Here is a 24,796-nt window from a genome sequence, read left to right on the forward strand (position 1 = left end):
ACATTTACCTCCCTCCCTCTCTCGGGCTTGAAATCATTATGCACTAGTTTCAAACAAATGAGAATAAATTACAGTAATATCCAAGTAAGGGAAAGAAGAAAAGAAGTAAAAGAGAAGGTGACTAGGAAACCAAGGAAGAAATGCTAATTAACTCAAATTGATTGATTTGCCCTGTTTGCTCAAAAAATTAATTACCAAAAAATCGTAAATGAAGAATTAAAAGCTCACAATAAGAGGAGCCAAAAGGTTTTTCTCTGGAATCTACTATGAGTATCTGAAAAGGGATTGTGTCTAATTAGACATTATTTTACAGCAAGATGACCTCATATGATAATTAGAGATATGCTAAATTACTTGGAAATAATTGCAATGATAGGATATCCTCCATGACTGCCAGTTTGGAAGCTTTCATGTTCACACTGATCCTACAGACCTCAGTTTCTTTTGCCTGGGAGTTGGGTCTTTAGCAGGTATCTAACATGCAAAAAAGCCAGCATTCTTCAAAATCTCCATGAAGTCTGTCTCCATGACAGGCACTTTAAAAGACAAGAGAGATGTACAAACCTTCATGTAATAAAACCGTGATCTAAACATGTGGCAGGTACTTGGCACTATTTGCACTCTATTTCCTAAGCACAAGATTCACAATGCAAACAAATGTTATTAATTTTTATCTTCAAGACTAATATATCCACAAATACTTTTGCATATTGCAAAAATGTTAGCCCAAGTTCTAACAAGTGTCAGTTGCTACTTCAGTCCTTTGGACTGGCTTGGTGAGTCAATCAAACTCCAACTACTTCAGTGGCTACAGAAAGGGAGGGAAGACAAGTCTAGCACCCTGGGCTGCAGACATGCTGGGTTGTGTGATGTGGGTAAGAAAATGCCAGTCATGCTAGAAAACACTCACAGAGAAGCTAGATCAGAAAGTCAGGTCAACAGTAAGGTGAGAAACTAGAACAAGGTAAGGAACATCTGCAGGAGATCCTCCAGTATTCCAGCACCTTTCTGATCCACATGGAGATCTGGAAGGATAGCCACAGTGAGCAAAAGAAACTGAGATAAAAGGGAGCCTGTATACCCTGAAGTGAAGCCTGAGGAAAGGAACAGCTTCAAAGTTGCCGACAATGCTTTGAAAGACACAAAGTCTTGCACATATACATCAGCCCTTGCATGGGGGCAGCTGAAAATCTGTCTGGGCAGAAGAAATACAAAATCTCCTCCAGAACGAAAGAGCATGCACTAGCCTTCATGTCAGTGCAGCAGCTACGTGGGCAAGATGGGAAACTTCATTTTTGTGGGAACAGCTAAGGGTGTCATAGGCTGGGTGCAGCTGATATAACTGGTCTCAGGAAACACGATTACAACATATCTTCCTTCTCAGTGTCTGTTTCTGAGACTGTTTCACAAGGCATGGATATGGATCTTCCTGAAGGCAAGCACACAAAGATGGCCAGCACACAAAGGAAGGCAAGAAACTCCAGCAGACTAGCACCACCCGAATACTCAAAAGTACAGGTCCACACAGCCCAGACCTGCAGAGGTGCCCAGATGCCTGAGAATCCATGCTGTTCTGTGCCCTGCAATTTCAGTATACAGAGTAAAAGCTCCTGTGATCTGTGCAGTTCAAAAACAGGCCAGCATCTGAGCTGGGAAGAGAAGGTACATTTCCCACATCCAGGCCCGCATCACATAACCACAGGTGTCTGAGACTCACCACTGACATGCGTGACTGGTGGCACAGCCCAGCCACCAGAGTCTCATTCATTTCCAGAATGGCTCTGTAGATCTTGGCTGCTGCAGAGGTTTAGAAACAATGCTTTTAATATTTTGTGGTATTGACTTACCCATTCATTGTGTAGTGACATTAGCACACATGAATAATCATAAAATTTAAAAAAAAGGATAATTAATATTTAACTTTGCCAGAGGGATGTACTTAAGGGAGAAACCATGTTTTAGAAAGAGCAGCTGATATTTGTCAGCTGGAGAACAGGACTAATTAGATGCATCAGGCAGTGGTGACACGAAGTTGAAAAACAGCTTGTCAACTCTGAAATGACTTATAGCAAATGATTATATATAAAGATGCTTTGTTATACTCTCACACACAGGTGTGTTCCTCATTTTCCAAACACTTCCTGTGCCTTTTGTTCCTGTAGTAAAACAGGTGCAAACCAGATTGCCCACTCATAGATATACCATAACAATATTTTAGGTAGAGCAGATATGTGGTCCATTTCTTGTGCCCAAACCAACAATGTGTTGAACAGTGAAGTACCCTCCATTCTCACTGATTTCAGTGGAAGATGGTCAACAACTCATAGGATCAAAGATGTGATGTCTGAACCACATAAGGAAAGTGATGTAGGGGATGAGGCAACAAACCAGGAGGCCAAATTCATGTCTGTTGTAATGTTGGTTGACTGCAGCCAGACAGTTCATTGATCACAGCAAAGGATTTGCCCCAGGGTGTTTTAATTTAAAACAGATTGACATTAATCTGAAGAACAAATCACCCAAATCCTAAACTCTGATCTGATGCAAGTCAGATGCAATATGACAGCAACTCAATCTCCAGGGCAGCAGAGCTGCTAGCTTCAACTTCATACTCATTTCCGAACGGCGTCTGTAAGTTCTCGAATGCTGTTGGAATAGGCCCAGCAAGGAATAATTTATCCAAGGTAGAGGTACATATCCTTCAGAATACACAAAAGCTACCAGGAAAGTGAAGCTTCAAGGGGGAATGGAGTGCAGGTGCTGAGAAGGGGAAGGGGCCACTTTAGGAAGTAAGTGCTTGATTAGTGAATGAGCAATGCTAATGCTGAGCAAACAAAACAGAAGCATAAATTCTAAGACACCGGTTAAATTACAATCATGAAGTACTCTAAAAAGCTTATTAACTTACCTAGGAAATTGAACACAAACTGACTGTTTGAACTGAGCTGCTCAAACAATAAATACATTTGAAATGTCCTGAAAGTAATTTGTTTAACACAGTATTTGAGCTGTCACAAAAACAAAAGACAGTATTTCTCTCCATCCACAACAAAATCACACCAATGCACACACTCTGGCACCAAGGAAGAATATTTAAAGCTGTACGTAGCACCTGTAATAAATTGCTTGTATTTATAGTCCTGGTATGATTGGTTTCTAAAGAAAAATTATGTCCACAGACAGCATGTTTTGTTCCTCCTCGTTACTCATATGCAAGAATGAAAGATGTATTACAACATACTCTTCCTTCCACCTGCTTTGATGAACTGCCTCAAAGCTCTCTGGGGAGACTGCTGCAAAGCCTGTGACTTACAGCTCAGGCTCAGAAAGCAGATACTGGATTGCAAGAGCAGACTCAAAGGTCAGTTCAGAGCAGCATGGGCAGCAGATTGCAGCTCCATTTCTAAAAGCAAAGGACACCGCTGTGGTACAGGTGATTCCCCTCAAGCCTATACCCTCACAAAGGAAAAACTTAACAGATCTGCCTTTAGGGACAAATGTAAAAAGTTCAACTTGAAACTCTAACACCTGTTTCACAGAGACTTCTCCATATTGCATATTATTTAAAAATTGCAGATCACCTCAGGACCATTTCTCACTAAGTCAGTTAATGATTTCTGCGTCTGCTCAGTTTTCCTAAGAGAGTGTTTTGTTCTGCTCTGGTCTATGTAGCATGCCCGTCATTGTGATACCTCAACACCTCCCTGCAGTGTGACAACCCACTTCCCTGATGTGCATCTGTCATACCTTGATCTTTCTTTTTTTCTCTTCTCCTCACATGAAGAAATCTTCAGAGATGAAAATAAATATGAATATATTCAGTTCACTTTTCAAAAATAGCTATATAATGTATTTATACTTTCAAATATTATATATAACTTTTTTATAATATGGTTATTGATGCTTGCTATTATCTGTACTTTCAGTACTGAAGGCAGAGTTGAAGAAATGCATCTTAGCAAAGTACCCAGGTTTCTGGTAGGTCATACATTTTACTGAAATTTATTCCACAGACTTGTGTAAGAACCTGAGAAATTTTAGCAGAAGCAAAAAAAGGGAAATATATTTTACAGAGCCTCAGACAATCTATCAGGTGCTCATGCTGCACATGTTGTAGATAAGCTCTGAGATCTCAACCTGGACTCAGCAGATACCCAAACAGAGAGGAAGATAACATTGTGACTAACACTGAGCTTTGTACTCACACCAGAGGTGTGACCACCCTGATTTGCTGATGGCACTGACCTGGAGAAGCTGAATGCTTTGTCCTTTCTCACATGCCAGATCACTGCAGGGTTACAGACAGAAACTGGGGCATTAGGACAGAACCTAGTGGTCTAATTATGTGGTAACCAGCATCTTGCTTACACAGACTTACATCCATCTGCAAAGAGAGGCAATTGACACACTTCCTATTGTGTTTTTTGCAAGCACACATGCAACTGCAACACAATGTGCAGCATCTACACATGGCTTTGAGTATTTCCTCAAATCTATTTTCCTTTAACCCTTTCAATCATTCTGCTGACTGTTGTTAATTACAGCTTTAGAGAGAAACCTATGAAAACACAGCAGTATATTTCCTAGAGATACAGAGGTTTCAATACACACATCTGCACAGCATTCATCATTTTCCTGAACAGTTCTACACAAAACAGTATTTCTGTCATTACATTTTTAATATAACAATTCCCATGGGAAACTGTTGATGAGGACAGGGATACAGATGAAGAGAAAGCAGAAAGATTGTAAAATGAAGGGCTGTTCTCAACCTACAGATGAATGATGGCTCTTGTAGGGGCTTATCATTAAATACAGATGAATGGTAAATTCTGCCATTTTTAGTAAAAACTACTAAACCAACAGGAAGGCTGGATTTGATGGAGGAGTTTTTTAAGTGAAGAACTTCCTTGAGAATAAGAAAATGTTTCAGATTTCAGGTGTGGAAATCATCAAAATCCATGGATACTTCTGACAACCAGAGCCAAACTGGCTCTTTTAGCTCCTTTTTCCATGACTGGATCAGCAAAGGAGATCTTGGAGTATCTACAGATCACACAACAGGGGGGCGGGGGAGGACTTTGACATAAGGACATAGGACCATCAGATACCAAAATGTAGTGGCAGCTTAGATAATCAGACTGAGCCATGGCAAAGCTGTCCTAACGCCCCACAAACACTGTTTCAGGGCAGTCTGTACTGTCATGTACATCACTTGTGAGCAGGAGCACGTATCCTGTGAGTTTTCACAGTCCAGTTCACCATCAGTAACTCATTAACTCAAATGCCTGCAACTGTCTGCCCATGACATTATAGTCTGACCTTGGGAAAGCCACTCTCACCTGACTGTGTTAATCTATTAATTGCTCCCTGGCAGGTGCTGATCCTCCTTGTCAATTTCTGAAATGGAGACGTGGGGGATTCAGGCTTTACACAGCATTGTGCTTCAGATTCCCCATCAGAAAAGTGAAGATAGTAACATTTACATACCTCAGCAGGTAGTTTGGATGCTTAATTAATCCTTTCAAAGCTTCTTAAAATATAGATAAGAAGTAAAAAAAAAACAAAACAAAACAAAAAAAAACCAAAAAAAACCCTTTTAATATTATTTTCACTGTGTAATTAAAAAAGTACAAAAAGCTGTTTTTCCAAGCAATAAATAGCTATTTAAAAGAATTCAAAACTTATTACACTACTCATTTAAGACCTGGTAAAAAAGAAAAAAAAAAAAAAAGACCCTTTGAGTAGTTAATCTGACCTGATGTTTAATTAGAACAAATTCAAAGGCAACAACTCACTTGTGATTGAAATAACATTATTTCTGCCATTTCTTTTTATGAGTTCAGTCAAACTTCACTTTTTGTAGTTAAAGCCTTTGGATACCTGGGACCCTGGGAAATATCAGCCTGTCAGCCTCACATCTGTGTTTGGGAAGATCATGGAACACAGCCCTCAAGAAGGGCTGCTAAGGCACATGAAAGACAGGGAGGGAATTCAAGACAGCAAGTGCAGCTTCACCGTGGGGAAGCCCTGCCTGACCTTCTGTTATGGAGTGACCGCATCAGTGGGCAAGAGAAGAGCTGCAGATGTCATTTATCTCAAGTTCTGTAAAGCCTTTGGCATGGTCTCCCCCAGTATCCTTCTCTCTGTATTGGACTGGGATGAATTCTCTGGGTAGACTGTTAGATGGTTAAGAAAGTGGTTGGAAACTCAGATTCAGAGGATTGTTGTCAACAGCTCAGAATCCTGATGGACACCAGTGACCAGTGGTGTCCTCAGGGGTCCATACTGGGACCAGTGTTTTTAATATCTACATTAAGGACATAAACAAAGGAATTGAGAACACACTCAGCAAGTCTGCAGATGGCACTAAGCTGAATGTTGCTGTTGACACACCTGAGGGATGGGATGACATCGTGGACAAGCTCGAGAACTGGGCCCATGGGACTCTCATGAGGTTTAACAAGACCAAGTGCAAGGTGCTGCACCCGGATTGGGGCAACCCCTGGTATCAATCCAGGCTGGGATGAGCAGATCCAGAGCAGCCCTGCTGAGGACTTGGGAGTGCTGGTGGGTGAGAGGCTGGACACAGCCCAGCCATGTGGCCTTGCAGCCCAGGAAGCCAAACAGGTACTGGGCTGCATTAAAGGCAGTGTGGGCAGCAGGTGAGGAAGGGGATTCTGTCCCTCTGCTCTGCTCTGGTGAGACCCCACCTGTGCATACAGCAGCAGGTCCAGCACAGGAAGGACATGGACCTGTTGGAGCAAGTCCAGCAGAGGCCACCAAGTTGCTCAGAGGGATGGAGCACCTCTACTATGAGGAAATACTGAAATTGTTGGGATTGTCCAGCCCCAGAAGGGATTGTCCAGCCCCAGAAGGGAAAACTTCAGGATGACCTGATTGCAGCCTTCCAGTACCCAAAAGGAGCCTACAAGAAAGATGAAGAGGGGCTATTTAAGGGGGCATGTAGTGACAGGACAAGGGAGAATGGCTTCAAACTTAAAGAGAGTAGTTTAAGATTAGATATTAGGAAGAAATTCTTTACCATGAAGGTAGTGAGACACTGGAGCAAATTGCTTGGAAAAGTTATAGATGCTCCAGCCCTGGAAGTGTGCAAAGCCAGGTTAGAGGGGGCTTTAAGCAACCTGATCTATTCAAAGTTGTTCCTGATGATGGCAGGGGGGTGGAACTTGATGGTCCTCAAGGTCCTTTTCAATCCAAGCCATTCTTTGATTCTGTGACTCTATGAATGCAATTTAACATGAGCCCACTCAATGACAAAAGCTGCCTGCACCAGGAACTGTCAATGAGACACAGCACTGCCAGCATTCCCATACACTGTGCAAGACATGATGTGCACCCCGGTACGAGGTCATGGGGATGAACAGATCATTTGCTTGGTTAGTCAAAGTCACACAAACTGGCTCAACTGGAATCTAGAAAGACTTATGTATGCAAAGGGAAACAGTTACAGGCTGTCTGCCCACGGGAAAGGCCATCATTCAGGCCCACACCCAAATTGCACATCAGCACCATCCAACAAGCCCTTGGCCATGGCACACACAAGGCACTTTGTGCCAGGAAAGGTAAGAGGGTATGTGTGGAGGAGCAGAAGGATAGAGGCCACAACCAGCAGCACATGCCCATCAATAGCAATAACTTATATGAGGTGGTTGTTGTTAATTATTAATATTTGAATATGATTTAACATCTTTAACAGTAACACTCCTGTAGGTATAGAGGCAGGACACAGTGAAGATACAAAAGGCTTTGATAAAATTTTGGTTTTTATCACACACATAACACAAGCTATGGCTCTGTAGGACTGTGAATATGAGACAACACTGTAAACATTTAAGACAAAAGATGGCAGGTGACTATTGTGGGAGTAATAAAGAGGTTTAGCCTTGTAATGCTGTAATGCATTGGTCTGAGTATTTGCAAACAGGATAAATGTTTTACTACTGTGTATCCTAAAAGATATACACAAGATAAAGCTGCTTTTCAGTGTATTTGTACTGTCAGTGTTGGAGTGTCCAGCAATTTTGGTGATATTATAGTGCAACAGAACTCCACATATGATGTTCACCAAGAGACCGTCGATCAAAATCCAACAGGAAGCAGCTAAGTGATGGTTATAGCACCACAATGCCTACAACATTAATGTCTTCACTCAGTTTCAGAAATAGTGATGTTTTTCCTATAGGAGCAGTCAGTTTTGTCCACAATAACTTTTACACACCTTGGCAAAGAATTTCAAACATGGATTTAGCTTATCTAGCCTTGATTCACAGTCAACATAATCTTTCTGCTAGCTCTCAGTGGGAGAAACCATGACTGAGACAGGACATAGAATGGAGAGAACCTTCTCCTGCTCCAGGAATCCATCTCATATAGTCCCATTTCTCCAGCCAGGTAGCTGGATTACAGAATCTATTTTGCTTTGGTTTTCAATTATGTCTCAGTTCAGAATGCCCCATGAATGTCCAGCAGAGCATTGATAATATAGCCAGTAAGTGATTAAGGGATGCCTGTATGTGGAAATAAAAGCCCAACCTTAGTTTCAAGGGGTGGGGCACAATACCAAGACATCCTGAGAAATCCTCAACCCACCCCAGCAAAAGCCACCCTGTGACTTTTTAGCCATTTATACCAGTGTTAAAAAAAAAAAAAACCTCCTGCTTTCCCTGATGAAGTTTTATGTCTAGATTTCAAAGGTGTAAAAAATTCCACAGGATTGTGGCACTGAATACTCATGGCCTATATATTTCTGATTAGCTATTATAATATATAAAAAATATTTTACTAATTTGACAGACTTTATTAGTACAGAGGTTAATTGCCTTTCTCTGACACATTTTCACTGCCTACATCTGTGTCACAACATTATTTGCTTCATTAGTTTTTAAAGTGGAATAGCTAAAACTCAGGTTATTGAAATAATATGACTGTGCTTCTGCACCACACTATTTGCTTGCAATTCAGCTGATGAATCACCTATATTTCAAGCAGAGCTGGCCTTGCATTTGGAGGAATGCCAAGAAAACAGGTCAGTGTTATCAGCTGTATGCACTGCTACCCCTTTTCATTTCCCTTGCCATCTTCCAAAAACAGTTCTTTCCTGCAAGAAGGTATTAAGAGTTAAGATGACAGCAGCTGAACTATTCCTTTCTCTTTATTGGGAAGCTTTATTTCTTATTGCACCTATTTTTCAAGTTTGACTTGTGGTTTTAGCAAAACACAAGGTTTGGCTAGAAGTTCTGGTCTTTAGGCCATTACTCAGAGGAACACATTGGTGCTGACTGAATGATTAAGTAGGAAAAGGATTAGTTGACACACACCAGCACCTACTGAGGAAAGGACAAAACAGAAACATAGGTTTCCTGCTGTGAAAATGTGCCTGTCCCAATGGAACATCTCTATCTTGCAGTCCATGTCTGAAAATGCCAGAGGATGTGTCTGAAGTGCTGATGTGATAGTCTGTGTGATACTGGCCCACCACAGCAAAAGATAAGAACCATGAGTGCCCACGACCATGAGTGCCCCAAGCAGCCAACAATCCAATTGAGGCACTAAGAGAAAGCAGACATACAGAGAGCATAGGAAAAGATGAAACAACATGGGCATAACACTGCTCTCTTTTTTTTGTTTTTTTTTTTTAATACTATGCTTGATCAGGAAGTACAGGATAAAATAAGAGATATTGAGTATGCTGTCCCAGGAGTCTCTTCCTGCCCTCTGTTCCCATGTCAGATGAAGGCAAGAGTCATGTGCAGCACAGCTGCTGCCCAACTGGGGCTGTGTCTTACAAAAGGGATCGCTCTCACGCTGTGGATGAATGTGTGAGTCAGCCGGAGCATGTCCTTTCACTTTCTGTCCTAAATGTGCCTCTGTACACAGTTCACAACCTAACTCAGACACACATTCATTTGGTGTCAAGTCCATCAAGTCCCACAAAAAATGTAAGCACTCTTAACTTTGCCCCCTTAATTGTCATAGCCCACCTTCCTCCAAAAATTTCTTCTCTCCTTTCTCTTCCTCACTGCACTCCCTGTTTAATGTAAAAGAGATTCTAGGAACATTCCCTGACCTTTTGTGCCTTCAGTAATGTGAGAGTACAGAAGAAAAACATCTGGAGGAAAGCCCAGATGTAACAGCTTCAAAAAGGTGCCTCCAGACCATGCCTGTGGCTTGTCCCTGTACGGCTCATGGATGGGTGCAGTGTCAGCGCTGTGCTGGTCTGCTCACCACAGGCTCCAGCCCTGGGCCAGCATATGAAAGAAAAAGCAGCTAAGGGGGGATAAGTTCTCTCACTCTACACCCGGTCTGCAGAGATCCAGCTCACTCCAGAGCAATCAGTGTGGATGCAGCAAGGCCATCCCAGACTGACTTCACCCCTAACAGCATGGACATGAGCTAGTCTTCAATAACTTGCTGACCAGACAAGGCTTATTCTCTGCTGCTGGTCACAGGGGTGATATGAGTAACCCAGAAATGTCACAAGCCAGGATGTCAGTGGTCTTATCCCAAGATATGGCGCAGCTTGCATGGCAACCCTGAGCTGGTTTGTACATGCTTACTGTGGCACAGGCTAAGAGAATCCCAAGAGAGCAGCAAGGAGCTCACTGCAATCACCTGCCCAGCTTTGTTCCCAGTTCTGAGCAGCTGAAACACAACTGCACATTGCTATGGCTACGCTGGGTTTGATACCCAGCTCAGTGCTACGTTGAGAGCACAGCTAAAAGTGCACCTCCAGATTACAGGAGAAGCCCAGCACAAGCTGCCTTTTGACAGCAGCTGCTCCCCGTGCAGCTATTTCCCTGCACATCCCTTCCTCCCTCTTCCACTCACTGCAGAACAAAATCACTGAGTACAGTGTACACAGGCAAGAAACATAATTACACACACACACACACACACACACACACACACTATCTTGAGCCCTTCATAATTACATTTTAAATTGGTTTATTCAGAATCCTTTCAGCTAATCATTTTCACCCAACTCTAATCAACTCTAAGCACTAAAATAAATATACAGCATCTTTACCTGGTGTAGACCCTCTCTTTTGCCTTAAGCCTTTACACTCCAGTTTGCTGGACATTGGGAATTTTGATATGATCAGTTTTAGGTCCAACTTTCATTATGAGCAAGCACTAGGCTTTCATTCTAAGCCACCAAAATGCACTGGCAAAATTCACACGTGCAAACCAGTGGCTGCTTCCGTCTCTGTGGAATCCCACAAATATTTGCTTCACTTTCAGTTCCCGCGCCTCTGGATAGCTCATAAATGTATGGCTGAAACAGAGTGCAAAAACTCGTTCCGAACAGATGCCTGATTCTCATTCAAAATCAGTAACTGGATTACTTTCCCTTACAACTGAGTCTGAACCAAAGAAGCTCAGTCTGCATCCAGGGAAGCAGTTCACAGCTTCTTACTTGCTATGCAAAAGTTCTTACACACACAACTGTAAAATCTGCATTTTCATGAGCAAGTCAGCATTTCTTTGAGCTGTCTCTGGCCTACACTTGCCTGCCTGCAGCTTGCATACACAGTTTAGGAAAGGAAGATCAAAAATTCAACCCCAAGTATCTTCAATTTAACTCACCAGAGCTCTGTGTACTTCCTATACTCTTCTAGCTGTCTTTCATGACACGACCACTTTCTCTCTCCTTTACCCTCCTGCATAAGTCCTGTGTTGGCTGGAGCCAGGCAGCTGGTGTAAAACCTTGAGAACTGTGAGGGGAAGGGCAGTCATTTTCCCTCAGTTCATACACATCCTTACTAACTCTCAGCAGCACAGCAGTGTGAATCTAGCTCTCAGCAATGCTTTAATAGCAAAGCTGAAGGTGTGAAGCTTCATTACTTTTAAAATATACTACACAGTTCTGCATATTCCTTAGTATACATTATGCTCCATCTTACAGCACAGTGCTGTTTTCCAGACATCCAGCCCAGTGCTTTATTCTTACTTTATTCTTTCCCAGAACTCTGTAACACTGCCTACTATTTTTAGCTTCTCTTTGTGGGTGGTGAGGGAGAAACCAAGAGGTTAACTGTTTTGTTTGATGGCTGGGCATGGGCACTGTCATCTACCCCCAGAGAGCTGCCAAGGTCTAAACCCAGCAGGAGTGTCCTGGTCCTTAATAGCAGTTTCTGAGGTTTTCACTGGTCTGCAGGAGGTGGGAGGAGAGGTGGATTGCCATGCTCTAGAGACAGAAAAACATGTCAGTATTTTAATGACTGGACAGAAAAACAAGTAAGGAGGAAATTAAGTTTCCAAAATACCCTTTTTTTTAATCCACATCATGAGTCGCCTCACCTGCTACCAGCTGGCTCACAGGGATTATTTGCCCTTGGGCTTTGCCTTCTCTTGCCACATGCCCTCCTCAAAGCAGCTGTGACCACATCACGCTCCCCTCAGCACTGACTCACTCCCTGCCTCTCCACAGGACCTGAGCAAGCTATTTGCCCTCAGTCAACTCTTGTTTATGGGTTCTGATACAAAAGACAAGTGTTCATGTGGCATACTGTATCTAGGAAAATGTCATGCTTCATACATTCAGTTATCAACCACTATGCCAAGTGCTTTATGTTATCTACAAAAAGCAGACTTCAGAGGGAAATGAACTACAGCAAATCAAAGTCTATTACTGGGAAAGAGAGGAGAGTTGTAAGCCAGGCTTGCAGCATTCTTCCAGCTGCATAACTTTCTAAATAACTTTACCCAGCTGAAGAGTCAATAAATGGTCACCCAGTTGCAATCAAAAATAACAATTCATGTACTGTTACCCAGAGGGGCTTTTCTAAGCCCCCAGGGCACAACTGCAGCAGACAGCAGCACACTAGGTCAGAGACAGCAACAAGAAGGGTGAAAAATGTCTCACACCTCCCCAGCAGCTGGGAGGGAAGCAATGAGAAAGATCGACTCATGCCACCAGTGTCTCCAGAGGCCACTGCCACCAACTTCCAAACTCAAAGCAGGGCAGCACTTGGGCTGACCCTCCTACCCCCACAGCCAGGACTGAGTGCTGCTGCAAGCGGCTGCCCAGCAGGACAGGGTGTGCACAGCCTCAGCCCTGATGCAGTGAGTTCATTTCTCCCCACTGCTTTGTGATTGTCCATCTGCCCTTCGGGTTACACACTGCAGCAGTGCCTGGACCAAAGCACTCCCTACCTCCAGAAATTCCCTACTCTCCGCAGTTTCAAGTTCTGCAACAGGTTTGAGCCCTTCATGAGGGGCAGAGGACAATCAGCCCCATCCACCAGCTAGATCTGCAGCCAAGTCCATAGTCAGCACTAAAAATATAACCCAGATATCTTCATCATAGTCCAAACCTGTTCATTCCTGATTCATGGGCATGAAAGAAATAGGATTCTTTTTTTCTGATCTTGAATCTCAAAGACTTAGAGCCACTGAATAAAAGATGGCTTTAAAACATGCCAGCTTTTCTGGAATCGGAGAGAAGGGATACGAAATTCAGAAATTAAACCTTAACCCAATCTTTATAGCTGCTCATTTGTATTGGGTCAAGACAAAATCAGGAGCCCACATTCATAAAAACTTTGGTAGTTTGGACATTGGACTTGCATCTGGATCTGTCAGCGTGGGTGTACATATATCAGCAGTGAGGAAATTACCATAGGAAATTAAAGGCACCAACACACAAATCTGCAGCCAGTAAGAACAATAAAAAGGAACTGTGTAAATTTATCAGGAACAAACAAAATCCTAACAATGGGATAGCTCCACAGCTAGATAGGAATCTCAAAATTGTCAGTCATGATTCATAGAAGAAGAAATATTCAATAAATATTTCAGGTTTGTATTTGGAAAGTAGTAGGATGATGTATTCTTATCTCATAGTGATAAGAAAACACTTTCTATTCCATCAGTTACTTAGGGGGAAGTTAAACAGCCACTATCAAAATTGAACATTTTTCAATCAGCAGCACTTGGTAAGTTGCACCTCAGCATACTAAAGAAATGTGCCAAAGAGTTTTCAAAATGTTTGTATTGATTTTTCACACAACTGGAACCACTGGAGAGCTTCCAGAAGACTGCCAAAAAGCTCATGAGGCATTCCTATTTACAGAGGGTAAAAAAAGCAGGCTGGGCAACCACAGGCTGACTAGCCTAACACTGATCCACAAGTCAGACAGATTGATGTGAAGGATTAGTGAGAGAACAGTCTTTACAATCACTGATGCTGCCCAGTGTAGCTCCTGGCCTGGATATGACACAACTCAGCAAGTTCCCTCTGCCTCCGTGTCTCTTTTGCCTTGCACCTTCATCCCACTCAGATGGGCACTTGTGGGTCAGAGTTGAAAAAGGTTTAAAAGATAGCAGTGTAATTAATAGTCATCAGCATGACTTCATGGAAAAGTCCTGTCAAATGAGCTCAGTGTTGCTTTTTAGTGAAATTACCAGTTTAGCTGATAAAGATAGCTGTGTCTATGTCATGGGTTTCAACATCTGTGAGGCATTTAACTCAGTCCCACATGGCATTCTGATTAAAATAATTAGCATTATCCAGAATTAATGTACCTCTTATTAAATCGATTAAAAGCTGGTGAGCCAAAAGTGAGCCAAAGGCAATCCTAACTGAATCATTCCCATCTTCAGAAGATGCTTAGTGGGATCCCCCAGAAACCTCTTAGCCCAGTGCTGCTCACTATCAGCAATTATTTGAAGAAAATTAAAAAATGTTGCTATTAAAAGATAGATCTAATTTCAAAATTGCTGGAATAGTAAATGATGGAGAGAAAAATAGTTACATTGGCAGAAGTGCATCAGTGGGTTTAGTGGATTCACTAACACCCGAGTTTTAATAAGCCAAAGCACCAAAGCACCAGTGCCTTAAAATCTACAACTCACTCAATACATGGCAGGAGCCCTGCAGCAGGAACAGGTAATTTCCATCTTAGCATTCTGTGATGCTCAGCTGGACTGGATTTTTCCTAGGTATGTCTACTAAATTTACCAGGAGAGACAACAGCAACAGTGCTGGACATTGAACCCAGAGTATTCACACTTGCTGGCTCTAGGACAGTGAGACAAACCTCTCCAGGAATCCTCAACATATTGCTGAGATAGTCAGGCTCCTTCAAAAGGTGTTTCAGAAAAAAAACACACTCCTCACCCCCAGCTATCCTCATTAGGTGTCAGAATTAATGTTGAATGGGAAAGGATGGACACAATCCCTCCTACCACTTTGCAGGAAAACGTCTCTGCCTTCTTCTCATTTGAGACATTCTGTGAGCATTCAGTCTCTCAGAAGCTCAGGAGTGAATTCCACTGTGTGAGCCAAATTTCTTCTTCCCCTTGATTTTCCATTGGCCTTTGGCCCAAGCACTCCTGTTTCCAGGTGTGCAGTAAGGCTGCATGGCCGAATGGGACATGGACACAGCCATATCCATGCCTTCCCTGTGCTTAATCTTACAGAACCTGCTACCGATGGTGTGTGTCTGGGCTTAGCAAAATGCAAACAAGACATCTCAGGAACTCCTACACTGTCCCATACCCCAGTATAAGGACATATTACGTGCTGACTCACAAAACTCATAAAGGTTTAAAGCTATTTTTTCTTTTTTTTTAAAAAAAAGGAAATCATTTGGGCAAATCTTTGAGCTCTTCTCCTTTTGCTGTTTCAAAGCCATTCTTTTTTGATAGGCTGGAGCATCAGAGTCTCTCTAGCCAATTTCTGCTTCACTGAATATTCATCTCGTTTGGGGCTCACTCGGGTGCTCCTGGGAAGGGAGCTGCCACACAGGGGAAGTCGAGGCGGAAGGGTGGAGAACAAGCTCTCTGTTAATAGCCCTGAGCTCCAGTGACTTGGTTCCCTCAGAACAGGTGCTTCCCAACACAGCCCGAAAAGTAAACCTAAACCTGCCCTGACTGGAGCAAGAGAAGCAAGGGACATGTCCATGAATAGTGACCCTCCACAGCTGCTGCACCCTGCTGTGGCTATGAGGACACAAACTGAGCTCAGTACATGACCACAGTGCCATCAGCTCAGTCACAGATTGGTTAACAAGCCATTTTCCAAAAGATTTAGGCAGAGGAATTATATTCCTGTAAAACATCAAATTCTGGATTCAGAGCAGGGACTTGTGCCCTCAGCTGCTTTAATATCTCTGTGGGACAACTTGGCAAAGGAGGTAAGAAGAATACCAAATTCTGGGCTTGTGGGCTGATGAAATTAGTTATAATTTTTACTAGGAACAATATTGTGCTTTCAAAGCCTCAGCCATAATGCTGCAACAATGCTAGAACAGAGATAAAACTGATACCACCTGATAAATTCAAAGTGTATTTCTTAAGAATGGCATTCTTTAATTGCCATGACACTTCATATGAAGAAATCCTCTGTACAAAACTCCAGAGCAGCCTTTGCAGAGCCTCCATCCAAGAAATAATGTGCACAAGGCTCAGCAAGCTCACCATTGCCTGTGTGCCTGGCAGAGCTGACTAAAAGACCAGTAGCAGCTGGCAGGAAATGGGTAAGAGAGCTGACCACAGATAAACTGTAGGATGCTGAAGAGTAGCAGAAGATATACTCTGGGAGAGGAAGCCAAGTTGTCAGGTCACACTGTAGTCTAGTGCATACAGTACATACAGTCTGCTATTGAAGTATGCGGCCACCAGATAATGGTCAGGGACACAGCTGTCAGGCAACGATGAAGTAACTCCAAGGAGCCTGAAGCACAGTGTGGTACAGCTGCGGATGTTTCTGTTGAGCAGGATAAAGCCTGCCTGTCTCAAGGGTACCATAGCAAATGCAGCGTCATGTGAGCAGTACTAAATAATTAGGTTCACAATGCTTATTTAAATCAGCATTGATTGAAACAGGATACCAGCAAAAGTTCCTCAGAGCCAGGGCTGATCCGAGCTTACATGGGAGCACACAAACACTGCATAGCCTAAAAAAAATGTTCATGTTTCATACTCATTTTACAGGTAATGTTCCAGGCCTCAGCAGGGAGGGTTCTTCCTCTGTGCTGCAGATTTGGGAAGCCAGTGGCTGTGCAGAGGCTGGGTGGGGGATTTACCTCCACTTCAGCAGGAGCAGGACAGGGCCTCAGGTGTCATTTAACATTGAAGGCTGTGCCCAGGCTGAGTGCTAGTGTATCTGCTGTGGAGATACTGAACTTTTTTCATTACATGATGAAGGTAATTACGGGTCATTAACCTGCTGGGTGGGAAACAGTGCAGCATGCTGAGGGGATCCAGGAGAAATGTGATGACAGGGCAGGGCATGTTTTGCTGGTTTTGCCAAACAGCCAGAAAGCGGCTGCTGGATCATAAAGGGATCAAAGAGCAGGAGTTTAAAATACATCAAGTAATGGTTTATAAACGCTGGTTCTTAGTCATGCCGCTCTCTGGGAGGCTTTTTCAGATGATCCACTGGCTGAAACCTTATTTCAGGCTCATGAAGCTCCTAAGGTAAAGAGCCCCATCCAGACCCACAGATATGTGTTTAACAACAGCTGCTCAATGAGAGAAGGCAGGACCCTGACAGGCAACACTGGCCTTCAGACAGCTCTAGGAGACGCCTCCGCTCAGCCCCGGTGCCCGAAGGAAGAATTAACTATGCTCCAGCTGTGCAGAGATGTTTCAGAACGAGGGAGAGCCGCTGCCGAGGCAGCACCACGGCGGCGAGAGGCGAGAGGAGAGGGGAGGGCTGCGAGCCTGCCGGTCAGCCAGGGGCAGAAATTGCCCTTCAGCCTGGAACCAAAGGCAAGATGGGCAAGCTGCTGTGTGGGGACTGATCACTTCATCCTTCTCACCCTTCAGACAAAAGGAATTGATGTAGTAACTGATCTGACATTTGCTTTGGTGTTTTTTTGGTTTTTTTTTTTAAATTCCATGCATTCTCTAAATAACGGGAACAACAGGGCTTTGCACCTGGGAAGGCCGTTGTGCATTTCTCTCCGATAGGCAGGATATCAGGGTTAGCTAAATATGAGTTCAGCTGCGGGACTGACTCACTGCTTGTTCCTGGAACTGTCTGAAGGAGGGGAGGATGCTGTGGGCAGGCTCTAACTGTATCATCTGGGTTAGGGCCGGTAGCAGATGGTCCTAAAAACATACTTCCATGTGGGTTTAAAATAGCACAGCACCCACAATCAGCTGAATGGGGAAATGTGAAAAAGGCTTGTCACACAAGGAATGCTGCTGTGAAGATCTGCAGTCAGGAGGGGATCCAAAGTTTCACCAGCCCTCACAGTACAGAAGTGCCCAAGGCTGTCTCCTCGCACACACTGCCTCACGCCACTGCCATGTCCCACCAGCCCTGGCAGGGGGATTCTGGCCTTCCCATCATATTTCATGCAAGAGAACGAAATTTTTCCCCCCACCATAAAACAAAATGAGGAAACTTTCTCTTACAGCAGCTTTTCTAGTTAAGCAGCACTCTCTGTCCACTACATACGCTTAAGCCCAAAAAACTCCTTAGGAAAAAACCAAAATAATCGCTTGTCCTTTTTGAGTCAACCTACTCTAGTGCTGGTCAGCAACGACAGCCCTAAATACTCAGAGTCTGTAGTTACATCCTGCTGGCTGCTCCGATGCCACACACGGAGTGAAAGCGGTGGTGACAGGGGCGGAATCGGCAGGCGGCTCCGAGGCGTCACGCAGGCGGCGCGCCCGAGGAGGCCGCAGAGCTACCCGCGGGCCAGCAGCGAGCAGCCCGGCAAGCCTCGGCAAGATGCCCCAGCGCAAGCCTTAGGTGAGAGTGCACACCACGCAGCAGCCCAAGGAGAGTGTCCAGCTGGCCGTGGGGGGCACAGCAGTGCAGGGAGCCCTGCAGGGCTGCCCTCTGCCTTGCCCCAGCCCAGCCGAGGTCCACCTCATGCAGCCAGCAGTGGCTGTCCGCACCTCCGAGGTGCACATTGCCTCAGCTTCCTCTACAACCAGCACAGGGAGCCTTCCCGCACATCCCCTGGGACTCTGCCAGCTGATGTCTTCTACTTGAAGAGTGATAGGGTGACTTGTCAGTGCTCAGGTTAACTCCCAAAACTCCCTGTGCCTTGAGGGAGTGGGATGAAGTGAAAACTGAGGAACTGCATTGTTATTGTGTGCCTGACTTTCTTAGGCTGATGGGTACAGAGATGCTGCAGAGAAAAGAACACCCTTCTATTCCCCCAGCCCTCCCCCTGTCCTCCCTGATGTAAGGGCTGTTACTGACAAAAGAACCTGATTCCTCTTCATTCCTCCATATTTGTGTCTCAGTAGGTATGCAAATACACCAGCAAAGGTTTCTTGCTCCTTCCCCTCTTCCCCACCTCCTGCCTTTTTGCCATGCAAGCACCAAGAGCAATCTGGCCTGTAACCTTTAGAGGAAGAGCAATATCACAGGCACATCTGTTTTTACAGCTAATTGGCCACAGTTTTTGAAACGGGCAGAAGTAGCACAGATGAACAAAAAGAGTTCCCTGAGAAGCCCTGGCCACTGTGGGGGCCTGGCTCTAGCTCCTAGAGCAGTTCAGGGCACATCCCACGCACCAACTCCTGGTGGAAACACGTCCAGCCCCCTTTGCTCCACTGGAACTTGCATGAGTACACATCAGTGCGTTTGGTCTTCTGTTTGAAACATGTTTCAAAAGCAAAGATTTTCTTAGGTGTTACCCCAGTCTTAAAAAGTAAGCACATGGTGTCTACACCTTGCACGTAGTTTTCAACATCTCCTGTAAACTGCTTTTAGCAAGAACACATTTCAGAATGCATGTTTTAAAAAATATTTTCTGTGTTTCACTTGACTGGGTTTTTATCAGCACAGAACTATTAGTATAGCACTGGGCTGTTATGCACTTAGCCAATACAATAAAGGCTGTAACAAGAGATGTTTTAGATGAAGATTATTTATTACTGCCAATAGTTGCAGAGAAAGCGCTCATTTGGGCAGAGTGGGCTGAGGGGAGGAAGGGCTGTTCTGGTTTTTGCTGCAGCCTTCACTCATTACTTTTTCGAGAAAGCATTAAGCTTCCCGCCTGCACTTGCAGTTCACATCCCACAATTTTATCTAGGCTGAGCAATTTTAAGAGATTGGAAAGCTATTTGAGTTCACACAGGGTTGCCCTTTTCACCCATGTCTTCACATTTTGGTTCTAGCCAGCAGCAGTAAAGGAGCTTCCCTCCACATTCATCTGTACCTGGCCCTACAAAACAGACACAGTCACACAGAAATGGTCACTTCTTCTGTTTAAACTAGAGTTGCACAAATTGGGCAGAGCACTTTCTAGATATAGAAAAAGACACAAAGGCATAGCCTTAAAATATCTGAATAGCACTACTGTTTCTGCCTCCAAGTACACACAGAAGAAATTCTCCGGAATCAATAACATAACCTTTTTCCTTATTGCTTATGCAAACTACATGCCCCTTTAACTGGAAATGATCACTTCCCCAGGATCCTGCTTAATTTTACTGCCTCTCCATCTCTCCCCAAGAATTCAACACACAATAGTGAAATAGTGAGGCTAACATATGCTGCAGTCTGACTACATAATATTTTGCAATAAATGTAAATTATAGATATATATATAAACAGAAAGAGAATGTCTGTGAGAAAGAACAACCCTACCTACTTCCCATTCATGTTATGCAAACACCTTTCACATGTGTCTTTGCTCACTGAATGCAAACAGTGAGTATGCATATAGCTATGCCCACAAAGCACACATTCCTCATTAAAACCCATGCAATACATTTGTATCTGATTGACTTTTAAATCCTTCATCTTCCCACAACTACATCTTCCCCAAATCTAGTGGTCCAAATCCTGTTCACTTCTTCAGGCAGTCTGTTGCAGTCAGGGTCTTCTGCCTCCGTTAGTGGGGAATGCTTGAACACCAGGACTGGTCACATCCACTTTTACACCATCAGCAACAAGGTGAAGAGGTGATACGTGGAGTTTGGTATCCTGCAAAGGGGAATAGACTGTGCCTTCCAACAAGGCAATATTTTAATGGAAAATTAAGGCACACAAGGACATTAACATGCTTCATTTTCACACAGGGGAAAGTTTTTCTCAGATTATTTTTAGAAAGATTTACTGGTTTTAATTTTGGTAGTTGGATCCTAAAAAAGGAAGCATGGCACATGGCCTCTTAAAAAGTTGCAAAACCCACTCTCAATAAAATTTAATATGCCCTGACTTGGCTTTCCTTTAATGTGCACTGTGTGAAGTACAGTGGTATAACATTTTTAGCATCAATCATTTCAGCACACTTCTGAGTAATGTGACTACCTCACACCTCTGCAGATAGGACGTTTATTCAACAGTGCCACTTATTTTCTCTGCACTATGTGCATGTCTACACACCCAAAACCATGTATCACTGGCAGCTTTTCCTTGCTCTCCAACACTACTGCCCAGTGGAGGAGTCACTAAGTGCATGGAGATCAAGAAAACTGTGCTGACAAGAACTCACTTCAGCAGACCAGACTGCCACCCCAGGAAAACAGGAGCTCTGGTGAGTCCATGATACTATGTTCTCTGGGTCAGCACTGTTGTGTCTGTATAAATTTCCCATCCACTAATCCTTGATGGAACAAAAGTGGCCAAATCTGCTGCTGCAGTGAACTGATGGGAGTCCTGTGTAATTTGACAGAGCTGTAACAGATTACACCCATGGTTGGCTCCAGGAAAGAATTTTGCTGCCATCATTATTATGTGAAAGCAGCACTATTTTAGATTGTATTATTTATTGCATATTTATGTCACTGGTGCAGTCAAGAGAGTGCAGCATAAAATGAGGAGGAGCAGGGCCACCTAGCTCACCAAGTTCAGTCCCTCCAAAATCATATAAATAGATGTTCTTCCCAGAATGGCCTGTAAACACTGTGAACATTTTTGCTGTCACACCCACATTCCCACACCCCCACCTGAAATAGATAAAAAGTGTAGTGTACCACAGGGAGCATGAGACATGAAAGTGTCTATGTTCTTGGCCCCAGAAGTAACAGAGAATTTCCTCCCATGCCCTAAAAGAGTCCATTCATGTACCGCCATATATCCTAGCAAGGAGCTTTGGCTTTGTGATGTTGAAATGTGCACAACAGAGCAGTGCACCCATCAGGGCTGATTATTTATTCAAGTAGATATTGACCAGTAACATTTTGGCTAATAACATAGATTTGAACTGCAAACCAAACTTTCTACAGGGTGGGTTAAATACCAGAACTGTACAGAAGAGGACTGCAGGAAGAAGCCCTTGTTAGTCACTATGTCCCTTGTTAGTCTTGTTAGTCAGCATGTCACTGCAAAACACATAAATAAGACCATATTCCCCACAGGCAAAGCTATAAAGTAGCAAACTGAAAACTACTGCTGATTTAAAGCAAGAATCCCCATCTTCCTAAAGCTAGTTTTCCTCTAGAAAACACTTTCCATGAAACACAGAGACTCAACACATTTGGGATTTTAACAGGAACAATCAGATCAGTTCAGCTTTGAACCTCTTGTGTGAGATATTCAGTAAAAATTTCAAAGGAACAGGTTGATTTGAAAGCAGAATTAGACACTTCATATGTAATGATCCAGTTTTCACCTAAGACTGATTTTCAAAAATTGGATATGAACTGACCACAGGACATGGTTAAAAGGAAGTTCATAGACAGAGAGCATGTGACATCTACAGCCAAAATTCATATGGCCTAATTTAAAAACAGGATTAAAGGAAATTCACAAAGTCATTTTGCTGTCAGATGTAATTAGTATGTTTAATATGTGAGATCACCTGAATCTACTTCTACTTGTTTTGTGTCCCATTAGGAGTTTCACAGGAGCAGTAATATGATTGAATGGCCTCTGTGAGGGTTGAAGCTTAGGCTGTTTTGAAACAAATTGAATTAATTTGAAATGATTCTTTCCAGGTATGACATTCTTGGAAACAGATGTGGGGATAAGAACAGAGGGCATCAAAAGTCCAGATATATAGACCTAAAGCTGTACCCACCTTTTTGTATAAACCTCAGCACCTTTTTTAATATTTCCAGAAATATTGTAATGCTTGAAAGCCTGTTCACATAAGATTACAAATGATGATACTCTACAGAATTAGGTTACCATTTGAGATACTACAGTGACAAGGGTCCTCACACAAATTTTCCATCTCTATCATTTCTCTAAAATGTGAAAGTTGTGGGGATTGGATCATGCAACCTTTTTTTTGCAGGATGTTAAAAGAGTAAATTTATACCCGGACATTTTATGGTGAGTGAAACAGGCCAGATTCCAGTTCACTGGCTGAGACAAGGCCATCGTGGAGGAAAGGAATCCTTATTTTGAGTGGCATTCACAGCCCTTCCACTAGATTTCAGTATTGTTGATTGATTTTACATGGAAGTCACTCAGGGGTTTACATTGCTGAGTAGCAGTGCAAACTCCTAAATAGGATAGAGCAGATTTATACTGTTTCCCAAACAAATGGTATCATAAATGCTTTAAATAGTACAGTTACACAGCTAAAATACTATATACCAGCAGAGGAGGTGGAGGTAAGGGCAATAAGGATAGTATCAGGAGAAAAAAATGTTCTGAGACTTAGAACATCTAAAATTTACACCCAGCTCTGTAAGCTACAAGTGCTCAGCTTGCCTGAAAACAAGTCCATGCATATGCATTCTCATTTTAACCTACAAAAACATTTCAAAATCCAGGCCCTGATCTGGCAAGATGCTGAATGTTTTCCCTTTTCATCAGACAAGCCTCTAAAAGAGATACTGAAGCGTGCATACTGTAGGAGCCGAAGTGCAGCCACAAAGGCTAATTTACCCAGCCAAAAAGCAGTCATTGCTGCCACTGCTATGCAGACATACCCACTGCCTTCAGCAAAACTTTAGTGAAGACTGAGGGCACTTGTCACTTCACAGGGAGCACTCAGTGTCTTCCAGGCTCACATTGGGTCTACATATGGATGAGCCGAATATTTTTCACTACAAACACTCTTCCCCTTCCAGGCCTCCTTCGCTTTCAGTTCTGAAGGGTGAATTCATTGAAAACATCTGCACTACTAGAAACATTCTGTGCTTTTTCCAAACCTCATCCCCATGGTGGCTCTGTAGTAATGGAGAATAGACAGAGCTGCATAACACAAGCCTGCAAGCAATGAACTGCTGTAGGGTGAGGATACCAAATGCTGGAGTTTTGCCTCCAGTACCTAGCCACTACCTGGGCTCTGCTCATCTTCTGCCCTCTGCCATACAGCCAAAAGGTTTTCCCCTCTGCTGTACAGCCAAAAGGCTTCCACAGCAACTGGCACATGCCATCACACCACTCTTACCTCCGCGATACAGAACACAGCTTAAACAAATCCTGCTTAGCAGTGTGTCGTGTCACCTTCTGCACACCTAGGAGTTGCTGCATCATTCCCTTGGTATCAAGGCCAGTTGTGCAATTGGTTTTTGGATATTTTACATAATTGCTATCTCTCCCTTTTTTATAATTTTTCCCCAATTTTCTTTACCTTTTCAGACTTGCAGCACTAAAGAAAGGGCTTTGTCACATGTCACAACAGCACAGTAGAGGTATAAATGGGACTGATCCTGTGTCATTCACAAGCAGCAGCAATGAACTGGGCTAAGACTGCAAGAGCATGTTTATGGCAGCAAACTTTAATGAGCCACATGAAATCTTCAAACAAGGGAAAGGAAAAGATGTATTTTTGTTTGGGGAATAAGGGATGTGGACCAGCCTTCAGCAGGCCTACCAGGAAGGCATGTGTAAGGGCTTGCATGGCCATCTGTTTCTCCTCCTTATCAGCACTCCAGTGCCAGCTGCCTCTGTGGC

The sequence above is a fragment of the Passer montanus genome, unplaced genomic scaffold, assembly GCF_014805655.1.
Source record: "Passer montanus isolate IOZ18808 unplaced genomic scaffold, ASM1480565v1 scaffold34, whole genome shotgun sequence".
Lineage (NCBI taxonomy): Eukaryota > Metazoa > Chordata > Aves > Passeriformes > Passeridae > Passer > Passer montanus.